The 18,121-nt window shown below is 46.0% G+C and overlaps 1 protein-coding gene across 5 annotated transcripts in view; it reads right to left on the minus strand.

Moving 5' to 3' along the window:
- Positions 1-18,121, minus strand: part of ANGEL2 (angel homolog 2) — a 402,703-nt gene that overhangs the window by 320,968 nt on the left and 63,614 nt on the right. The window contains exon 2 of one of the 5 annotated variants that reach the window (XM_085612889.1): positions 7,986-8,097. The exons of the other annotated variants lie outside the window; for them this stretch is intronic. The gene's annotated coding sequence lies outside the window, so the exon portion shown is untranslated. The remainder of the gene's footprint in view (positions 1-7,985; positions 8,098-18,121) is intronic. 5 annotated transcript variants of the gene reach the window in all.

Raw genomic sequence — 18,121 nt, forward strand, 5'->3', positions numbered from 1 at the left:
GAGGGAACGCCCTAATCATCGGCGTCAGCGCCAGCAGCCTGTGAGCCGGTCTTTGGCCACGCCCACTCGCTCGAGGCCACGCCCCCTTCACCTACATAAAACATGTGCGTCCCGCGTACGCGCAGCGGACGGGCGCAGCGGGCGCGCCGTCAGCGCGCCAAAGCCACGCCAAAGGCAAGCCCGTCTGGGCCCGTCCGGGCCCAGACGGACCCAGGCCCAGAGACTCTGTCGGATATCCCTTTTGATCGCGTGGTGTATACTGGAGACATGCTCCGCGCATTCCAACCGAAGGAAATCTTGGCCTGCTACCACACGCACACCGAAGGTAAACCCTTCTTTAACTGTATGCGCTGCACTCCGACTCTCATTAGCTCAACAAAACCCGGACTCAAGATTGGACTTCTTAATTGCCGCTCCCTTCCAAAACATGCGCTCGAAACAAATCTGTTAATTCAAGATCATGACTTTGATCTGCTCTTTCTCACGGAAACGTGGCTATCAGACAGCGCCGACTCGGACATTGTCATGGCCCTGCCCCCAGGGTACCTCTGTCAAGCTTTACACAGACCCAAAGGGAGGGGAGGGGGGGTAGCCATAATCTTCAAGGAGCAACTTATTTGTAGAACTTCTAACGCCCATATCGAGGACTGCGAAAGCTGCCAATTCTCCATTCAATCCTCCCCAGCTCACTCCCTGTCAGGGCTATTGATCTACCGCCCCCCGGGTACCCCTGGGAAATTCCTTAATGCGGTCACTGAATCAGTCTCACAATTAGCATCTTCCGCCTCCAACTTCCTCGTCTTAGGCGACCTGAACTTACACTTCAAAGACCCCACGGACCGGATAGCCGCCGACCTCCTTCAAGACCTATTGTCACTCAATATCCGACTGGTTAACAATGAGCCCACCCATGAGAAGGGACACCTACTGGATCCCGTCCTCACTAATGTGGCAACCATCACCACCAGGCCACCCTTGGTCCTTCCATGGACGGACCACTTTCTTGTCCCCATCTCCTGGGAAATACCCACCACCAACCCCCAAACCACTAAAATTCAGATCACTGACAGACGGTGGCACAAACTCGCACCTGAGGAATGGGCCGCCGCCCTTGCAGAGTCCACCCCTGAGCTCTCCACCGACCCTGCCACAGCCTATAAGCAGTTTAATGAATGGATCACCTCCTCTCTAGATGCACTCATCCCCAAAACTTCCTCCTTCAAACATTCTAAAAGAGTAGCCTCGGCCCTTTGGTATACTCCAGAGCTTAAAGCCCTGCGCCAAGAGTGCAAGAGAACGGAACGCTCCTGGAGGAAAGACAAATCGGAAATAAACAAAGATGTTTATTCTACCTCTCTCTTAAATTACAAAATTGCCATCCGAAAAACTAAAAGCGCTTTCTTCCAGGAAAGAATAGAGAAAGCAGTATACTCCAGCAAGGAATCCTACGCCATCCTAAAAGATCTTCTGAAAACCCCAGTACCTGGACCGAGACACTCCACAGACCCCAAAGCGGACCAGATAAAATGCCAACAATTGGCGGATTTTTTTCATGACAAAATCCCAAAAATTCTCGATTCAATTCCCCCCGCGATTTTGTGCGAGGAAAACGATCTCCGGCTCCCCCCAACACCTAGTTGTCTCTCCTCTTGGGGTCAAGTTACGACCGAAGAAGTGGGAAACACGTTAAAATCCATAAAAAGCGGCTCTCCCAGGGATTCCGCCCCGCTTCCTTAAGGAGGTAGCCCCCATGATTATTCCCCCCGTGACCCATCTGATCAACACCTCACTCCAACAGGGAGTTGTACCCCCGAGCTGGAAGGCGGCAGTCGTGAAAGCTCTGTTAAAGAAACCCTCCCTCGATCCCGAAAACCTGGCTAACTATAGGCCCATTTCCCTACTTCCGGGAATCAGCAAGATTGCTGAAAAACTGGTTAATAAAAAACTCTCCCAGTTCCTGGAGGTCAATAACATACTAAAAAGTTCCCAGACGGGCTTTCGTCCAGGGCAGGGCACGGACATCGCCCTACTGGCAGCGGTAGAGGAGGCCAGAGCGCTATTGGACGAAGGAGGATCAGTGGCAGTGATCCTCCTCGACCTAAGTGCGGCCTTCGATACCGTCAACCACCAACTTCTCATCAAAAGACTCAAGGGAGCTGGTGTAGAGGGCTCTGCTCTAGCCTGGCTTTCATCCTTTCTGGCTCAACGGACCTATCAGATCTGGGAGAATAACGCCCGCTCCTCCGAAATTCCCCTCCAATGTGGCGTGCCTCAGGGCTCCTCCCTGAGCCCCACATTATTTAATATCTATATGTCCACATTGGAGGAGGTCATCATCCCATTCGGAGTGAGCGTCGTCAGTTACGCCGACGACACACAATTAGTTGTTTCACTATCTCACCCCAGACAACAACCAGCAGACTTATTTAACTGCCTTGCGCAGGTCCATCGCTGGATGAACACCTCAGCCCTAAAATTAAATGGATCGAAAACGGAGGTTCTGCTCCTCGGCCCGAAAGGACCCATACTCTCCCCGAACATCTGGCCAGCCTGTTTGGGCCCTCCCCCTGAACCCAAAGAAGAAGTAAAAAGTCTGGGTGTGTGGCTCGACACCGACCTCTCGTTTACCGTGCAGGCAAAGAAAGTAGCCGGGACTTGTTTCGGGCTCTTGAAATAGTTAAGGAAAGTCCTGCCCCTCCTGCCCACCAACTCCCAAAAGTTGCTAATTCAAGGCCTAGTACTCTCGAGGCTTGATTATAGCAATGTGATCTACCTGGGCGCCCCTGAAGCGACGCTGAACAAACTTCAGAGAATTCAGAACACCGCGGCCCGTATTCTCACAAAGACCCCTGCCAGAGCGCCGGCCAAACCGGCCCTAAAACTCCTCCACTGGCTTCCCATAAGAGAGCGGGTCAAATTCAAGGCCCTGTGTCTAGCTCACAAACTACTACAAAATCAAGGCCCCCCTGTTCTTAAGAAACTCATCACATCCTACAAATCCTCAAGACCCCTCCGCTCGGACACGGAAAACTTCATCGCTACCCCCAGATTCAAGAAAGCCCGGTCAGGAGGAAGACGTTTCTCAGTCCACACTGCACGACTCTGGAACTCACTCCCCCGCGTCCTGCGACTCGAACCACAATATCTCCGCTTCAGGAAACGGCTCAAAACTCACCTCTTCCCTCAGTGAATCATGCTTGTCCTTAACCCTGATCCTCTGTGCCCCCCTCCTCTTCCCTCTCTCTCTTTCTCTCCCTTTTCCCACTGAACTTAGGAGATAGGATCTTTTAGCGCTGGGATACCTCCGGGTGACTACGCGCTCTACAAAATAAAATAATAATAATAATAATAAGTTCCTAGGATGGTGGCCGCTATACCCGAGAAGTGTGTTGAGGTCACTGTTTTTTCTGTAAAGTGTGGTGTATAGTCTCATGTCTTCTACTTTAAGAGTAAGGTCAAGGAAACAGATCTCCTCCTTGTTATGTGCCATTGTGAACTGTAGGTCTGGTAATCTCCCATTGAGGCAAGTGAAAAGATTGTTGAGGCTCAATTCACTGCCAGTCCAAATAATACGCACATCATCAATATACCACTTCCACATTGAGATGTTATCCAAAGAGGGATTGAATAGGTTATATATGTGGACATCCTCATACTTGTCCATGTATAGATTCGACAGATCTGAAGTGAACCCAGCCCCATAGCTAGCCCTTTGGTCTAGAGGAAGAACTCAATTTGAAATACAAAGTAGTTTTTGCGCATGCCAATCTTTAGCAGTTCCACTATAAAGTAAGTAGATGCCCATATGGGGTTTGCTCTCTCGTTACGGGCTTCCTGTACAACCTCAAGTGCCTGGTCTTGAGCAATGCTGGTGTACAGCGAAGCCACATCTAGGGTCACCAGAAGCTGAGTTGAGGGTTTCAAAGGTTGATTTTCCACCATTTGGATTACATCCACCGTGCCTCTAATGTATGACCTGGTTTCCAATAACCAAGGTTTCAGAAAAATGTCAATATATTAACAAAGGGGTTCCAGAATTGAGCCACAGCCTGAGACTATAGGTCTCCCTGGTGTTTGCTCAAGGTTTTTGTGTACTTTAGGGAGGGTATTCTGGTGCCTTTTTTTTCTACAAAAAGTCATATTCATGCTCACCGAGATATCCCTCAGTGAGTCCCTCCTGCATCAAACCAGAGATAAACTTAATGATGTCCTGGGTGGGATCTTTCTGCATCTTGCTGTAACTCCCTTATACATTCAAGTGAGTTAATAGCTCTTTGACATGACTGGGCAATAAAACATAACCGTAATTTAGGTGACTGAACACCTTACACCCCTCTGCTCCAGTGTCACTATAACCTGCAGCACTACTAATAAGTATGCCTCTGAGAGTGTCTCTGTTCTCTGGGCCTCCAGCCGTATTTCAGCACTGTGAGGCCCAGGGGAGAGAGCCTGGACCTCACAATTTAGAAGCACGGTTGACAGGCTTCGTGGAAGAGAGACTTCTTCTGGGCCTCACAGCACTAGTTTATGGTTGCTTGACTTTGGGGAAAGGGGCTACTGGTGTAGCAAAGGCACCATGGACCTTGGTGCAAGCAAGGTAAATTGAAACCCAGGCGAGGGGGAAGCCATGTCTCAGGGAATACATGATCTTGCAGTGCTGGATCGTGTCTGGGAGGCCCATGGGAGAGAGGGGAGTCGCATTGAAAAGGCACCATTGGCTCTGGTACAAGCAAGTTAAACTGGCCCACACTTCACTTTCTGGATACTAAAATACTGTGATAATTTGGGCTTATCAGGCACCAAACACCCTTGGGCCCCAGTGCCACTGCACCTGCAGCAAAATGGATAGCTACACCCCTGAGAAGGGCTCCATCTCCTGCACCACTGAGTTCAGCAAGGCCCAGAGGAGAGGGGGCCCTCCATTGGTCCTCCCAGTGTTGGCCCATGGCTATGAGGCCTTGGGGAGAAGGGGAGAAACCATTTCCTTGGGCCTCATGGTGCTGGACCATAGCTGTGAAGCTCCGGGTAGGTGGGACTTCTCCTGGAACTCACATCACTGGATTATAGATATGAGGTTGACAGGCGAAGCGATGCCCCCTTCAATAGGTATCTCAGCCTTCTCTGAAAGCCTACCATGCCCTCTGCATTGATGTGTGAGAGACAGATTAGGAGGGGCACAGTACCTGTGCAAATAGAGACCTTCAGGGCCCAAAGGTGGTGAGCTGGCACGAGCCCAGGGCAGCTACTCGCACCGCCAATGCGTAGCACCATCCCTGCTTGCACTTTTGTTTTTACTTGCATTAATAGCTGACAAAGCAAAGCATTCTGGTACTTTACAGCTTACACACAGTGATTGGTTTGATGCCTTCCCCGCAAAAACTCAGTGTGTGTGCCCACCAATCAATCCGATAGAACTCAACTAGGATGTTATAATTAATATCCCAGTCAGTGGTGGATATCTTCCAAACTGCCAAAATTCTTAGGAGTGAGAAATAATTACCATATCTGACGACTTCACAGGAAGTGATGTTGTAGAACGTTTGACTACAGGACATGAAGTGGCATCCACAGACAGCCTAAATAAAAGTGCAATTAATAGAAAAACAAACCTTTCCTAAGTAGACTCACAAATTACAAAGTAGTGGCCCAGCTTCCCATTCTATGAATGGTACATAGGCTGGCTTTCTTTTGAGGTGGGTGTGGTATTCAAAAAATAAGCTGCACATGGTAGTAACACTGCAGATTCTCTGTAGTCTCTATTAAAAACGGAGGTACTACTTCTAGTAGTACACCATTTAGCAGCTTCATAAGTTAAAGGTACTATAAAGCCCCACCTTGAACAGAAACACACACAGTTATCAGCACAGGTTTTCATTGGCTTTGCCAACTGTCCCGGCCAGAAAAGCCTTAGCAACAGTACACTTCAGATCACACCATTCTCAAACAAGCATGAATGCAAGGGGTTAATATAAGCATCAATAGACAGAATATCACAGCTACAACACATAACCTCACTGTAATAAAACAATTTTAGAAAATCTCAATCAGTTCACTCTGCTCATTCAATCAACACATCATTACACTTCGCCACAATATACATCACATACCCTTAACCATCAATCCACACATTTCTCAGTTACACCCAATACCATGCTCCCCCAGATTTGTTTTCTTTCCTCAAGAATGTCTACCGAACATGTACGTTTCCCAGACATGTACACCCATAATCGGTTTCTCATTTTTCCACTAGGTTGTCTCCCCGATACACACACCTCTGACATGCCTCTGATTTTGTCAAGAGGTTGTCTCTCACATTTCCCATAACATTTGTTTTTCTTTTATACTGTGCTCATTGGTTATATGGATATGTGTATTTATAAAATGCACTATCACCAGCAAGAGTATCCTGGTGCTGAAGCCATTTCTCATAATTCTACATGACACAATTGATTACTCCGCTCCGATTAGTGAATTAGTAAGGTCATTCGGAAAACCAGTTGCCTCAAGAATCAGATAAACACATCAAAACTCCTTGCTGGTCAAAAAATAGTCTGTCCTCTCAAGCTACTTTGATGTCTCAATCCCAAAAACATCATGGCTTATAATATTTTCATGCCAATGATTTAACAGGCGACTAATGCTCCTTTAAAGATTCATTAATTTCCCCAAATCTCTTTACCTTATACATGGAACCTCTGAGCACAATCCCGTGTGGGGTGCTGAGATCACTAGGGCACACGATTACCCGCCTGAAACAACAGATCGAGGACATAGACAGGCACACTATTGCGATTTGGAAAGAGCTTCACAGGTTAAAGGATGAGTTGGAAGAAACCTGGGACACCTTAGGGAAAAATGATTATCGAGCATGCATGGAAATACAGCATGAGTAGGAAGATTCACCTGGACAGTTGCTGGCGTTTCAAAGGGGTGGTAGGTAACACCCCTGGTGATAACTTTGACAAGCAAGATGCTTGAACCACAAGCTTTTTTGAGTATGGGTGAGATGACATTAAGGTTGGATCGCCCAGGGCTAGTCTGTATTGCCATTCTACATCTCTGTTAACCACCATGGAGAATTTAGGTTTTTCCCACACAGTGAGAATAGGTTGTGGAGGGGCCTCATTAAAGGAAAGCAGGGGCTCTATGTAGGATGTGATGTAGCATGAAGAACGTCTGTGAGAAAGTTCGCCTTAGTTTCAGTAGATGGGGGGTGGAGGTCCAACATTTCTGCTGCCTTCTTTATAACAGAGTAATAGGTTGTTCTTCAGGCAGAGGCAACACAGTTGAGGAGTACAACTCCCATTACAGAGAGGTATCCAGGCTATTAGCATCTTTTAGACCTGCAATATCTGGGGTCAAGGACTGCTCGTCATCATCTGTGTCCTGACGAGGGTGGTTGTGAAATATCAGAGTCTACAAAATAGAATCTCCCCTCCTCTATGAGGTGTACAGCCTCCCAACACGAACTGTGTAGGGTATCTGGTCTAGCAGGCTGTGGAGACAGATGTAGGTAGGGGTGCTGGTGCCATAGACTGTGGATCTGATGGGGCCGTTTGTGGCATCACAGAGGTAAGCGTGTCTGGCACCGAAGGAGAAGATCCATAAGAAATAGTAAGTGGAGGAGGCATCGGGCATAGCACTAAATGTGCAGTTGGAACCAGCATCTTGGGCAGAGGTGGGGCCCAGGTAGCCGGCGTCAAAGGAAGGAAGGGAGCAAACTGTATGATACGGCATTGAGAGTGCTCCAGAAGCATATCCCATTAGACCGGTGGGGCTGGCAGGTGCTCTACAGGGGCCATGGATCGTAGAAATACACCAAACATGGCATTCAGAAACAGTGCCAGGCCTGTTCCAGGAGCCAGGAAGTATGGGTAAAATGGACTGGACCAGGGCCTCAGGCAACCGATCCTTCGGGGTGTCCGCCACTCGTACCAGCTCTGACCTGGATGCTTCCGCAGAGGCAGCGGGTCACAGAGACTTACTTGTAGAAGAGTAATGTTGCGTAGAGTTGTGGAGTCTTTTCTTGTGCTTCCGTTTTGACAACTACTATGACGGCGGGGCCTTTGATCTTGCTCTAGACTTGCATCTTCTTCACTGTATGAAAACACACACATCATAAACAGAAGTCCAAAGTGATCTCCAGTGTTCAACCACTACATCAAATATGCAGCCCCAGACACAAATTTGTAAGCACTCACACCCAAGCCTCAAGCACAATCTGGTAACTACTCAACCCCTTAACTCAATCTGCACCAGAGTTCCCCACCTTCTCACCTTGGTGCTTTTGCCCATCGAGCCCTTCTCTGTCCATGGTAACAGTCTGACAGAAATGACAACAGTTTTGAGTGGATCAATTCACACACAAAAAAACACCACAAAAAACGCTGATCTACCTGCTTGTGTCTGAGAACTCCACCTATTTATACCTTTTATCCTCACTATGAACAATTGTTCCCTTCCCGTTACTAGTTTTTTTCCTCCACTGTGTCACAATACTTTGATTTCGGACTCATGAAGATCACTGTAAACATGTTGCACAAATGTGCCTACTCCTGGTCCCAGTATTACACAGGTTCACAATCACAGGTTCACAATCACATCTGAAGCATGTATGTTACATACAACTTTGTCTGATGCTAAAATCATGAGTGCAGTAAGACCCTCGCAGCCTTATCTTTACAACAAAACAGCAAGCCACTACCAGACTGCGCCACCCGATTTCCTCAACATACTTGAATGCACACGTTTCTACACATGTGCAAGGCAGAGATGCATATGCCACGTAGCCCACCCCTGTATCTTGGCAGTGCCACAAGCCTCGACCTTGTAAACACAGTAAAGTGTCCTTAACCGAAGACATTTGCACCCAACACCAAATCACTGCAGGAGTAAAAGACAAACAATAGCTCACAAACAAGAGGAATCAGAGTACACAAAAAGGAGTTGCAAGAATCACCCACATTGACAGATGAGATTTGATAGGCACAACTGGGGTCTCGTTGCCATTATAATGACCCAAGACAAATGAAGATGCTTAGATAAACTAAACATCCAGTTTACAGCACCACGCCAGCTACAACAGCATTCCCAGCCTTTGGCTACCTGCTAAGATCAAGAATCTCCATACTTACATTTCCATAGCACATCCCTTTATACCCATATTCTACTTTTGCAGCTTTGAAGGAGAGCACAAACACACACACTCACTGTTCCCCCCTCTAGCATCCGTTCTTCCCCTCCAAAATACCACACATTCATTTATCTAGTAACAAAAACCTTGTGCAGCTAGACATAGGCAGCTTTTTAAAGACTTGACAAAAGTAAGGTTGCAACACTTCTGAAGAAACTCATGCTTTTGTAAAAATCCATATAAGAGCAATAGTTCTGCAATAAAAGACTTCAGTGATCTAGAAGCGTACAAGGCTTCTAAATACATTTATAATGTATGAAAGCAAAAGTATCAGTCCACTGGGGTTGTCACCCCAAACAGTGTATACTGCAGTGGTTTCCAAACTGTGGTCCAGGAACCCCTGGGGGTCCGCAAAGCTTCCTCAGGGGTTCCACGAAGACTTAGAAAATGAAATAATATTAACCGATTCATAAAGTGTATATAAATAAAGAAGCTAAATGTACAATTGAAATTTTTTAAAACGTACTGTAAGTGTGAAGTATTTTGAAACTGGAGGCTAAAACTAATTAGTATCATCCGATTGATTTGTGGTAGCAGTGCAGGTGCAAACAGAATATGTATGGACGATGAGTGGCCTCAATTTAATTTAGAAAAGCTCCAATCATCTATGAAAATGAAAATGTTGATTTATATATGTGTTTGCAAACTAAATAAAATGTCATCATTTGTGTATTTGTTTGATGAATGCTCTTTTCTGTACTTTTTGGATATTGTTTAGAAATTGAAATCGACAATGCTTAGGCTGTGGTCCCCGGCTTCCAGTAAGGACTCGTGGGAGTACCCCGATTCCAATAATGATTCAGCTGGAATCCCTGGGTTACCGTAAAAGGTCTGGGAACCTACTTTCTTAACATCTGAAACGGACGTGAAGCTCATGTGGGTCAGGTAATCTCTCAGACTCGAACAAAGATTTATCCAGACAAACATGAGCCACTCCTAGTACAGTAATAAATACCGAGGACTCGGACTGTGGCCGCCAGGCAACTCCTTAACCTCCCCAGGCATCATTGCCTTACACTGTGGTTAGACGCATCAGATTAAAAGCAACATGCATTACTGAATGAACAGCCCTTGCAAATGCAACACTTTCTTCAGCAGAACTACTTCACATCTATTGCCAAACAATGCACGGTGGTCACTTGTGACAGTGCCTCCCTTCAACAAGTATTTGCAAGAGTTAAAGCTATTGACATAGTAAATGACAATGCTTTTTATTTATCTGTTTTGATAATTCACACATAAATAAAAGCATTGTCATTTACAATGAAACTCACAAAAAATCTCGAGAACCGTAGATTCTGTATAAAAAAGGAAAAAGAGAGCAGAAAGTGATCCTTTATAAGGACAAGAAAATAGAGCTTACAGACGAAATAAGACGTACCGTGTAACACCCGAAGTAAAAGGGCCAGTCCTCATAGGAGGTTACAAATTAAGCCAAGGCGGTACTAAGGAGGGACTAACAAGCCTATTAACGAATCAAAAAACAGTATTTACGAAGGATAATGACACATGCCAATGATAAATATGGGCGGAGAGTGGGCGGGTCTCCAAGTCCATACTCGAATACAGCATGCATTGCAGCGCAAGCGCTGCCCAGGCTCAATCATTAAAAAAAAGAGAGACCTTTTTGTCTCTCACAATGAGAAATGGACTTGCCAGGTACCAGTGTTCTCAGAGGACATAATGCACGTACGAAAAGTGCCCCCTGAACACTGCAAGGGAGTATCACAAACAGGTGAGCAACTTCAAAAGGGTCAAAGATCCATGCACAGGATTAAGAGAGAAAAGTACTTTTCTGATTAATATCTTATAAGCAGGAGGAGGTCAGATCTAAAACGGACATGACACCAATTCTCATTAGTGTCTGTACATACTTGTTGCAACATCTAAAGCAGCTGCAATGTTCACTTTCCAATGGTAAACCAAGCCCCAGTGGGCTGTAGAGTGCTACATATAGCAACAGGACATGTAACCAACACACAGGTATGTTTACAAAGGGAACACATGATATATATATGGACAAATAAAGAAGAAACATAACATCAGAGGGGTGAGGCTGCAGAGAGAATGTATCCAGTTTAGAATAACAGGAAGGTTGTGAAGAGGTGAATTGGCAGACCTTTCCTGGAATTCATCTCCAGAAACAAGTCTAAGGTGCTAAGAGAGGTCATCACAGAGCTTCAGGTCATATGCCGTGAAAGGCTGTTCTTCTTCGCGAGTTTGGACACCCAGCCTGGTCAGATATCATGGGTTTTTTGTAGTTGAGCACCATCAGGCATGTTGAGTTTACAGCCTAGGTCACCTTGTTTACTCATTAAAGATCCCACAACAAACTCTGACATTGATTCTGGAATGCAGAGGGGGCTGGTACAGTTTATAAAGTTAGGGGGCGGTAAACTTCCTGTGGCTGGTGTAGTCTACAAACACAGTGAGCTGCTTCGACTCATTTCAATGAGGACACTCACGGATGAATAACTTGTATGAGAACGCCATGGATGTGTAATAAGACAAGGAAGGGGCCTGCACTGTGGAACAAAAGGTCATAGAAGGGAGGAGGAAGTGTAAACCTGAACCATTGTCTCCATGCCTTTTATTACATGGTCATGAAGGACAGTGAGGCTTATTTCAACAATCTATAATTTTACATACTGATGAAATGTAAGAAAGGAGGGACAGTGGTAGCAGGTTGCTTGATTGTGGTATGGGATGACGGACTCCTAGTATCTTTCCTGGTATTGGGGACTTCATGGTGCTCTCTCTTGTATAAGGGCGTTCACCTTACATTTTTATGGTTTGTGGAAATCCTTGGGCCTGATCATATGGGGACGTTAGAGAGTGAGGAAGATGCACTAAACTGCTGGTAAGGGTTGTTAAGGTTCTTAGGAAGAAGAGGCTAGAAAGCCTTAAACTGCTATGGGCAGTCAGAGTGAGGCAGGCGCTGGCAACTGAGGGTGTAGACTCTGAGAATGTTGGGCCAGACTCTGTTATGAAGTGTCAAAGGGCAGGGCTCTGGCACCAAGATGCCATGCTCTAGGTACAGTGCCTGTCCCTGGTATGGTTGAGTGAAGCCGACTCGCTCTGTATGGGGCCAGGGTGACTGGTCCTGGTACGAGGCTCCCACAGTGCAATATTCTGTTTGATGGGTGCCTGTGTAGGGCAGGCTGACGCGCGGCTGTGTGGTGTTCGTGTCTCCGGTTCTAGTAGGGACTATGGGCAGCGTGCCTGATCTGCTGAGTTTCACTCTGCCAGCTCAGGGAACGGGTGCCAGATTTTGGTTTGAGCGAGTCAAGCTGTACATTTTTGGTACGTCAGGACCCCATAATCTGATATGAGGATGACAGGGTTCACAGCCCTGATACGACTCTCCGGCCTCATACGCTGTACTTCTTTACAACCCACAGGTTCGACTGTTCCTGTCCAGCTTCCCCAGGTGCTCAGCCTAGATAGAGCTGTGTCTGCTGCTTTTCTCCCAGCCTGTCACCAGACACATACATAACCAAACAGGTTCCTCTTACCAGGCACTGGGGACCTGTCATCTCCCGGGCCTGAGCCTTCCCTCGCCTCCGCCTCTGCCAGTCCCTCGGTCCCCAGCTTCGAGGTCGCTGTTTCCGCTGCCTTGCCAGTGAGCAGTGACAGGCCCAGGCAGCACCAGCAGACCGCCAAGAGCGAGGCAGTCCTCACTGTGCACATCGGTCCATGATTAGCCACCCTCTTAAAGGGACCAGCGAGAGCAGCGGCACCTGCCAACACCGGTGGGAGAAAAGTAGATTTGCCACTACGTTAACGTTGTCCCTGGACCTTTCCGTAAATAAGTAGTCAGGCATATAGCAGTACGTTCACACTTAAATCAACCTTTCAACCCCAGTGGAACTCCCGAATAGACGTTACAAATGGTTCTATAAATTGTTATAGTTACGGGGGGCGGAGGGCATAGTGTTACGTGTATTTACAAAATTGTCCTTCGCAGCCACATGGAGTAAGGGTCGTTTTACAATGGTTCACAGTCGAACTAACAAGTGCAACAGTGCCAGTTCCCTTCTACGATTCCAGTCCAGAACCCTGCTCCAATCACTGGAAAATGTGTGAGATCTAGAGATCTGGAGCATGTGCCGCATCCTTGAACACTGCCCGATACGTCTACTCCTCGCCAATAAAAGTGGAAACCCGCACCAAGTACAACAAAGGGCAGCCGAGGACGTCTCACTGACGGCGACCTCACGCACGGGCAAACTGCACTGTTTGCTGGGCAAACTCCTGAACAGGCTAGGATACATTTGTAATTGCGATGGCCTTTTCACTGCCTCTGAAGGCCCACAGGCACACAACAGGATGGAGGGCAGGTGAACATAAAGGCAGATTCTACTCGAGTCAGTTCGCACACCTATCAGAGTTAGCTGCACCTATGGGTCGGTCTCCTTTCGTCAAGGCTGCTCCGCTGTAAACCAGGAGCTGGACTGCCCGGAGAGGAGCAGCGTTGAAAGGAGACCAACCCATTGGTGCAGCCAACTGGGATGGATGTGTGGAAAAAAGGCTCGATGCAGTGAAAAGGCCATCGGAATTACACATGTATCCTAGCCTGATGCGCGGCTCTCCATCACTATTTTCCAGATCGTATTCATGTCCACAAGTGATCGGCTGGAAAAATAGGGCTTTATCTGCAAAATGCCATTTAAACAGGGTGGATATAATTATTCCTTAATTGAAAATATTTTATTTCCCTATTCGTGCAAATGCATGCTGCCACAGAGACCCTGCCTCGCAGCAACAGTTAAGTCAACAGGAACACAGAGTGAAGAAAAATCTTAAACGTTTTGCTTCTCTTCTGTAAGTTCCGTCTTGATTCCTCACCTCCCAGTACTGTTTTGGATTGCTGTTTCTTAATAGAACGAGGTGATTGCGAAGGCCCATAGAAAGGACAGGGAGCACACCCAAAAACTGAAGACAGGGTTTCAAACATATTTGGGATGTGCAGAATCCAAGACTTGACATTTCTTTTTTTTTCAAATCAGCGTAATCACATAGGTTGGTATTCCTGAATATAACGTGTTTTATAAAAATTATTATACATAAGATGTAGACGGACGTTACAAGATGAGGCAGAGGCGCCGTTTTAATGTTGTACGGCGCGCTGAAAGTTACACAGAGGGGCGGGGGCGAGCGCCAGCAAAGCGAACGCGCGCTAATTAGAAACACATGTTTAGTATTAGGTCTCAGATGCCGCTGCTCGCGTAACAGACACCACAGGGAACTGGGCTGTTACATTTCTAAAGAAGCTGGGACATGCACACGCCTTTCACCAATGGCGTACTGCCTTATTTACAAAGACGCACGCAAAAGCCAATAGCAGCGGATGAAAACAAAAGCGCACACACACGAGCGTGTGGTCAGCTTTCAGAACCCCCTACATTAATCTCGCTGCACGAGCAATTCTACGCACTGCAACGCTAGGCGTGAGACCTAAAAACTGTTGAAATGACAGAAGCTTATATTCCATCCAAACGGCCGAGCCCTGGAACTCAATTTCCACAACAATAATAAGAATTGACAATCACTTGGAATTACAAACAATACTAAAAACAGGTGTCGTCCAGCACATAGTCACATGTTGCAGATGACAGATTATATAGTGAAAGTAAAAAGAACAAAAAAAAATATATAAAAATAAAAAAGGATTGGGAATGGAAAGAAGGCATGCAGAAATACAGCTATTTTCACGCTTGGCAACACCGCGTGCTCATGCGAATGGTCTATGCTTTGCCACGTTTTAAGCAGATCTTTGCACCTCCTGTAGCACCTTTGAGGACAATGCTTGTAAATACATAGGAATGACTGTTTCATGACTGTTTCATCAGAAGTAATGCCGATACGTTACTTAATCGTTTAGCGTTAGTTAGACTCAGCCCCAATTACAACAGAAGTGGTTATGTTTACTGAATAGAGTTACACTTCCAAAGGGTTTTACGCTGTTTATTTCTGGGCATCACATGAAAAATCTACTCTTGCACCAGATAAGATGGTTTTATTTAATAGCAAGTTTTTTTTGGTCTCCTAGACTTGAGTGGCGAGAGCCCTACGAGCTGGATTTTGAGTGTGTGCAGCAATCTGCCCGCTCAGAATGAAAGCACTGACCCACTTGAGGCTGAGGAAATACACTAGGTGCCGTACACACCCCCTTGTGTAAAACTGCCCGGTGTACATCTTAGGTTTAGGCACATTTGGCATTCAACGACGCATGAAAAACAAAGTTTCAGAGACAGTTCTGCAGAAGGTACAAGTGGCACCCAGAACTCAGGCGTCACTAATTCACAATTAATTGGGGTGGGCTTTCGGCCATGTCTCTCTGCACATCTGTAAAGTGGGGTTACTCAGAGAGAGAGCCAGCATGATGACAACCTGTGAGGGCACATAAATGCACTCAACATACACAAAGAATGTCAGCACATGCGTCTGGGGTTCACATAACAGAACTTTAGATGAGAGGGCCTTGGACCATCCTCTCCTTGACACAGAGAAAAAGGTCTGGTCACACTAATGATTCACAAAAACTTGGTACACTGCCACCACTTCTTTATGAGACTACCCAAGGCATGGCCAGTCCTTTTCTGCCCACTATGTGAGCACTCTTGGTAGGTGCCTTCAGGTCACAAAACAAGTTCTGGATCTCACATTACATTACAAGGGACAGGCCTAAACCCCTGCGCATTTGCTAGATTAGTGTGATACCACCTCCAAACAAAAGGTCAAGCTAATAGTTTCACAAGCAGCCAGGCACTTCGGGAAGGGGTGGAACACAGTGGACATTCCTGTCCCAACAATGAGCTAGAGGTAGTAGGTGATCCGGTTGAGAACAGACCCTTGGACTCATGTTGGTAAGTCTGTAGCACTGTATAATGGGGGGGACCATATCAAAAGCATCTGAAATGTCAGTTAGCAGCAAACAGGACAGATCTTAGGTTAATAACCAGAAAGGAATGTATTTTGTTCTATGACTGTCGATATTTAGATGGACTTTTCAAAGAATTTCCCCCAAAATATACTACTAGCTATTAATGTATTAGGCTGGGTTGATGGGAGACAGAATATTTATTGACTCACAGACATGAAGAAACAGAGGGAAAGTGTGTGGGCCAGGGATATTGTACAGAATAGACCAGAGATCATATAATTGGACAGTTTGTATATGTACAGAGAAGTTTACGGTCAATAGAAAGCCTAAAGAAAAAGTGAAAGTAAAGAGGATTCAAGGATGCATTGAGCTTGCTCTAAACTATCCCACATAGGGATACTGGGAAATGAGCTAGGTCATGGTGCATGCAGTCAGAAAAATGGGCTTGACATCCGTCCATTTCCAGTGACAAAAAGCAATAGATAAAGGCAAATTGTCAAAATAGATGGCAGTGGCCAAAGTGTTAGAAGAAAAAGTGGCTACAGTGTGGGTCAAAATAATGGACACATTTTCTTGAATAGTCTTCAGATTGGCACACAGTTTTGAATGACGGGATGCACAAAATTGGCAGATACCAAATGGATTCTGCGATAATGTTCAGAAAGTAAACATATGGAGAACTATTTATTATGGGAAAAATTAAAGAAACACAGGGACCATATTTAAGGCAAAATAGTGGTCAAAGGGGATAATAATTCAATACTAGATAGCGTTAGAGTGCAGGATAAGAGCCAGAAAACAATAGAGTAGTGTTATAAAAGTGTGGTAAAAAAAGAAGAGGGGTCAAAGATGGACTGGCAAGTAAATAGTAGTGTGGGAAGTGAATTTCCTAATGCAGGTTGGATCTCGACTGAGTTATGGCAACAGAACAAACTGAGGGGAAGCAGCAGACCCAGAGGCGTAGCAAATGTTTCATGTGTCTCAGTGCTTTAAATGGGCCAGTAATCACAAGTACTGAGTATCGGCACTTAAGATTTTTTCCCTTCTGACTACCGGAATGTCTCCAGATCTGAGAAGAGTACCATACTCACTTGGGGCCTGTCCGGTTTGGGGTAAAACTGTCACATGAGTGTGCACCCAAACACTATCAAGCCCAAACAGTCACGTGAGCGTGCACATGAACACTCATGCCCATTTGCCAGTGAGCAGCCACTGCTTTAAAATGTGACGCATGACGTCACCCTTGGCGCTGCACTGTGGAATCCCTGTAAAGGGAACTGTGTGCAAACGCTTTCCCTTCCTTCTTTGCCAACAGCATATGTTCGCGCACACTTTCCCAGCACAGAGAGGACCAGAAATTTCCAGTCAAAACCCAGGGAGGAATACTGAATAGGACTATTACGGAGGCCATCATATCCTGCAGGTGGCCGCCACTTTGTAGCAAGGCCAGCCTTTGCCTCAAACTGGAAGTGAGGCAAATTGGAAACACGGACGTGGCTGGTTCGATCTAGTTGCTGAGCACGGCATATCCATTTTAAATTCACTGTAACATTATGGGACAAAGAACTTTGTGAAGACATCACAATTGTAGTACTATTTATTTGTTGTTGATATCTTGTGACCCCCTAAGGGCGTGCGAATAGCGTAATACACAATTTCCAATCCTCGGTGAGATGCAACCGTTCTTCAAATGTATAACTATAGTTAGTAGAATCACATTGCCCTAAATAAGCCCAGGTGTTGGGCGAAACGCTTTGGCTGCGTGTTTTTCTATTGTTGAGAAGAAAGAAAAAGAAGTAATAAGAAATTGCAAGAATAAATCGACTTATTGCATATTTCAGCAAAAAATGCTCGAGGTTACAAACTTTGTAACTTACAATTGCCTCTAATCTTTTGTGTTCTAAAATGTCTACTATATGACCATCCGGTAAATGGTTGTTTGAGGTGGGCAATCGATTTCTGTATGGGTGATTACTTTAGGTGGTACAGTGATCGAGTTCCCTAGCTGTCAATACTTTTTCAGAGTAACGCAGGTGCTGCGG

Source organism: Triturus cristatus, chromosome 6, assembly GCF_964204655.1.
Source record: "Triturus cristatus chromosome 6, aTriCri1.1, whole genome shotgun sequence".
Classification (NCBI taxonomy): Eukaryota; Metazoa; Chordata; class Amphibia; order Caudata; family Salamandridae; genus Triturus; species Triturus cristatus.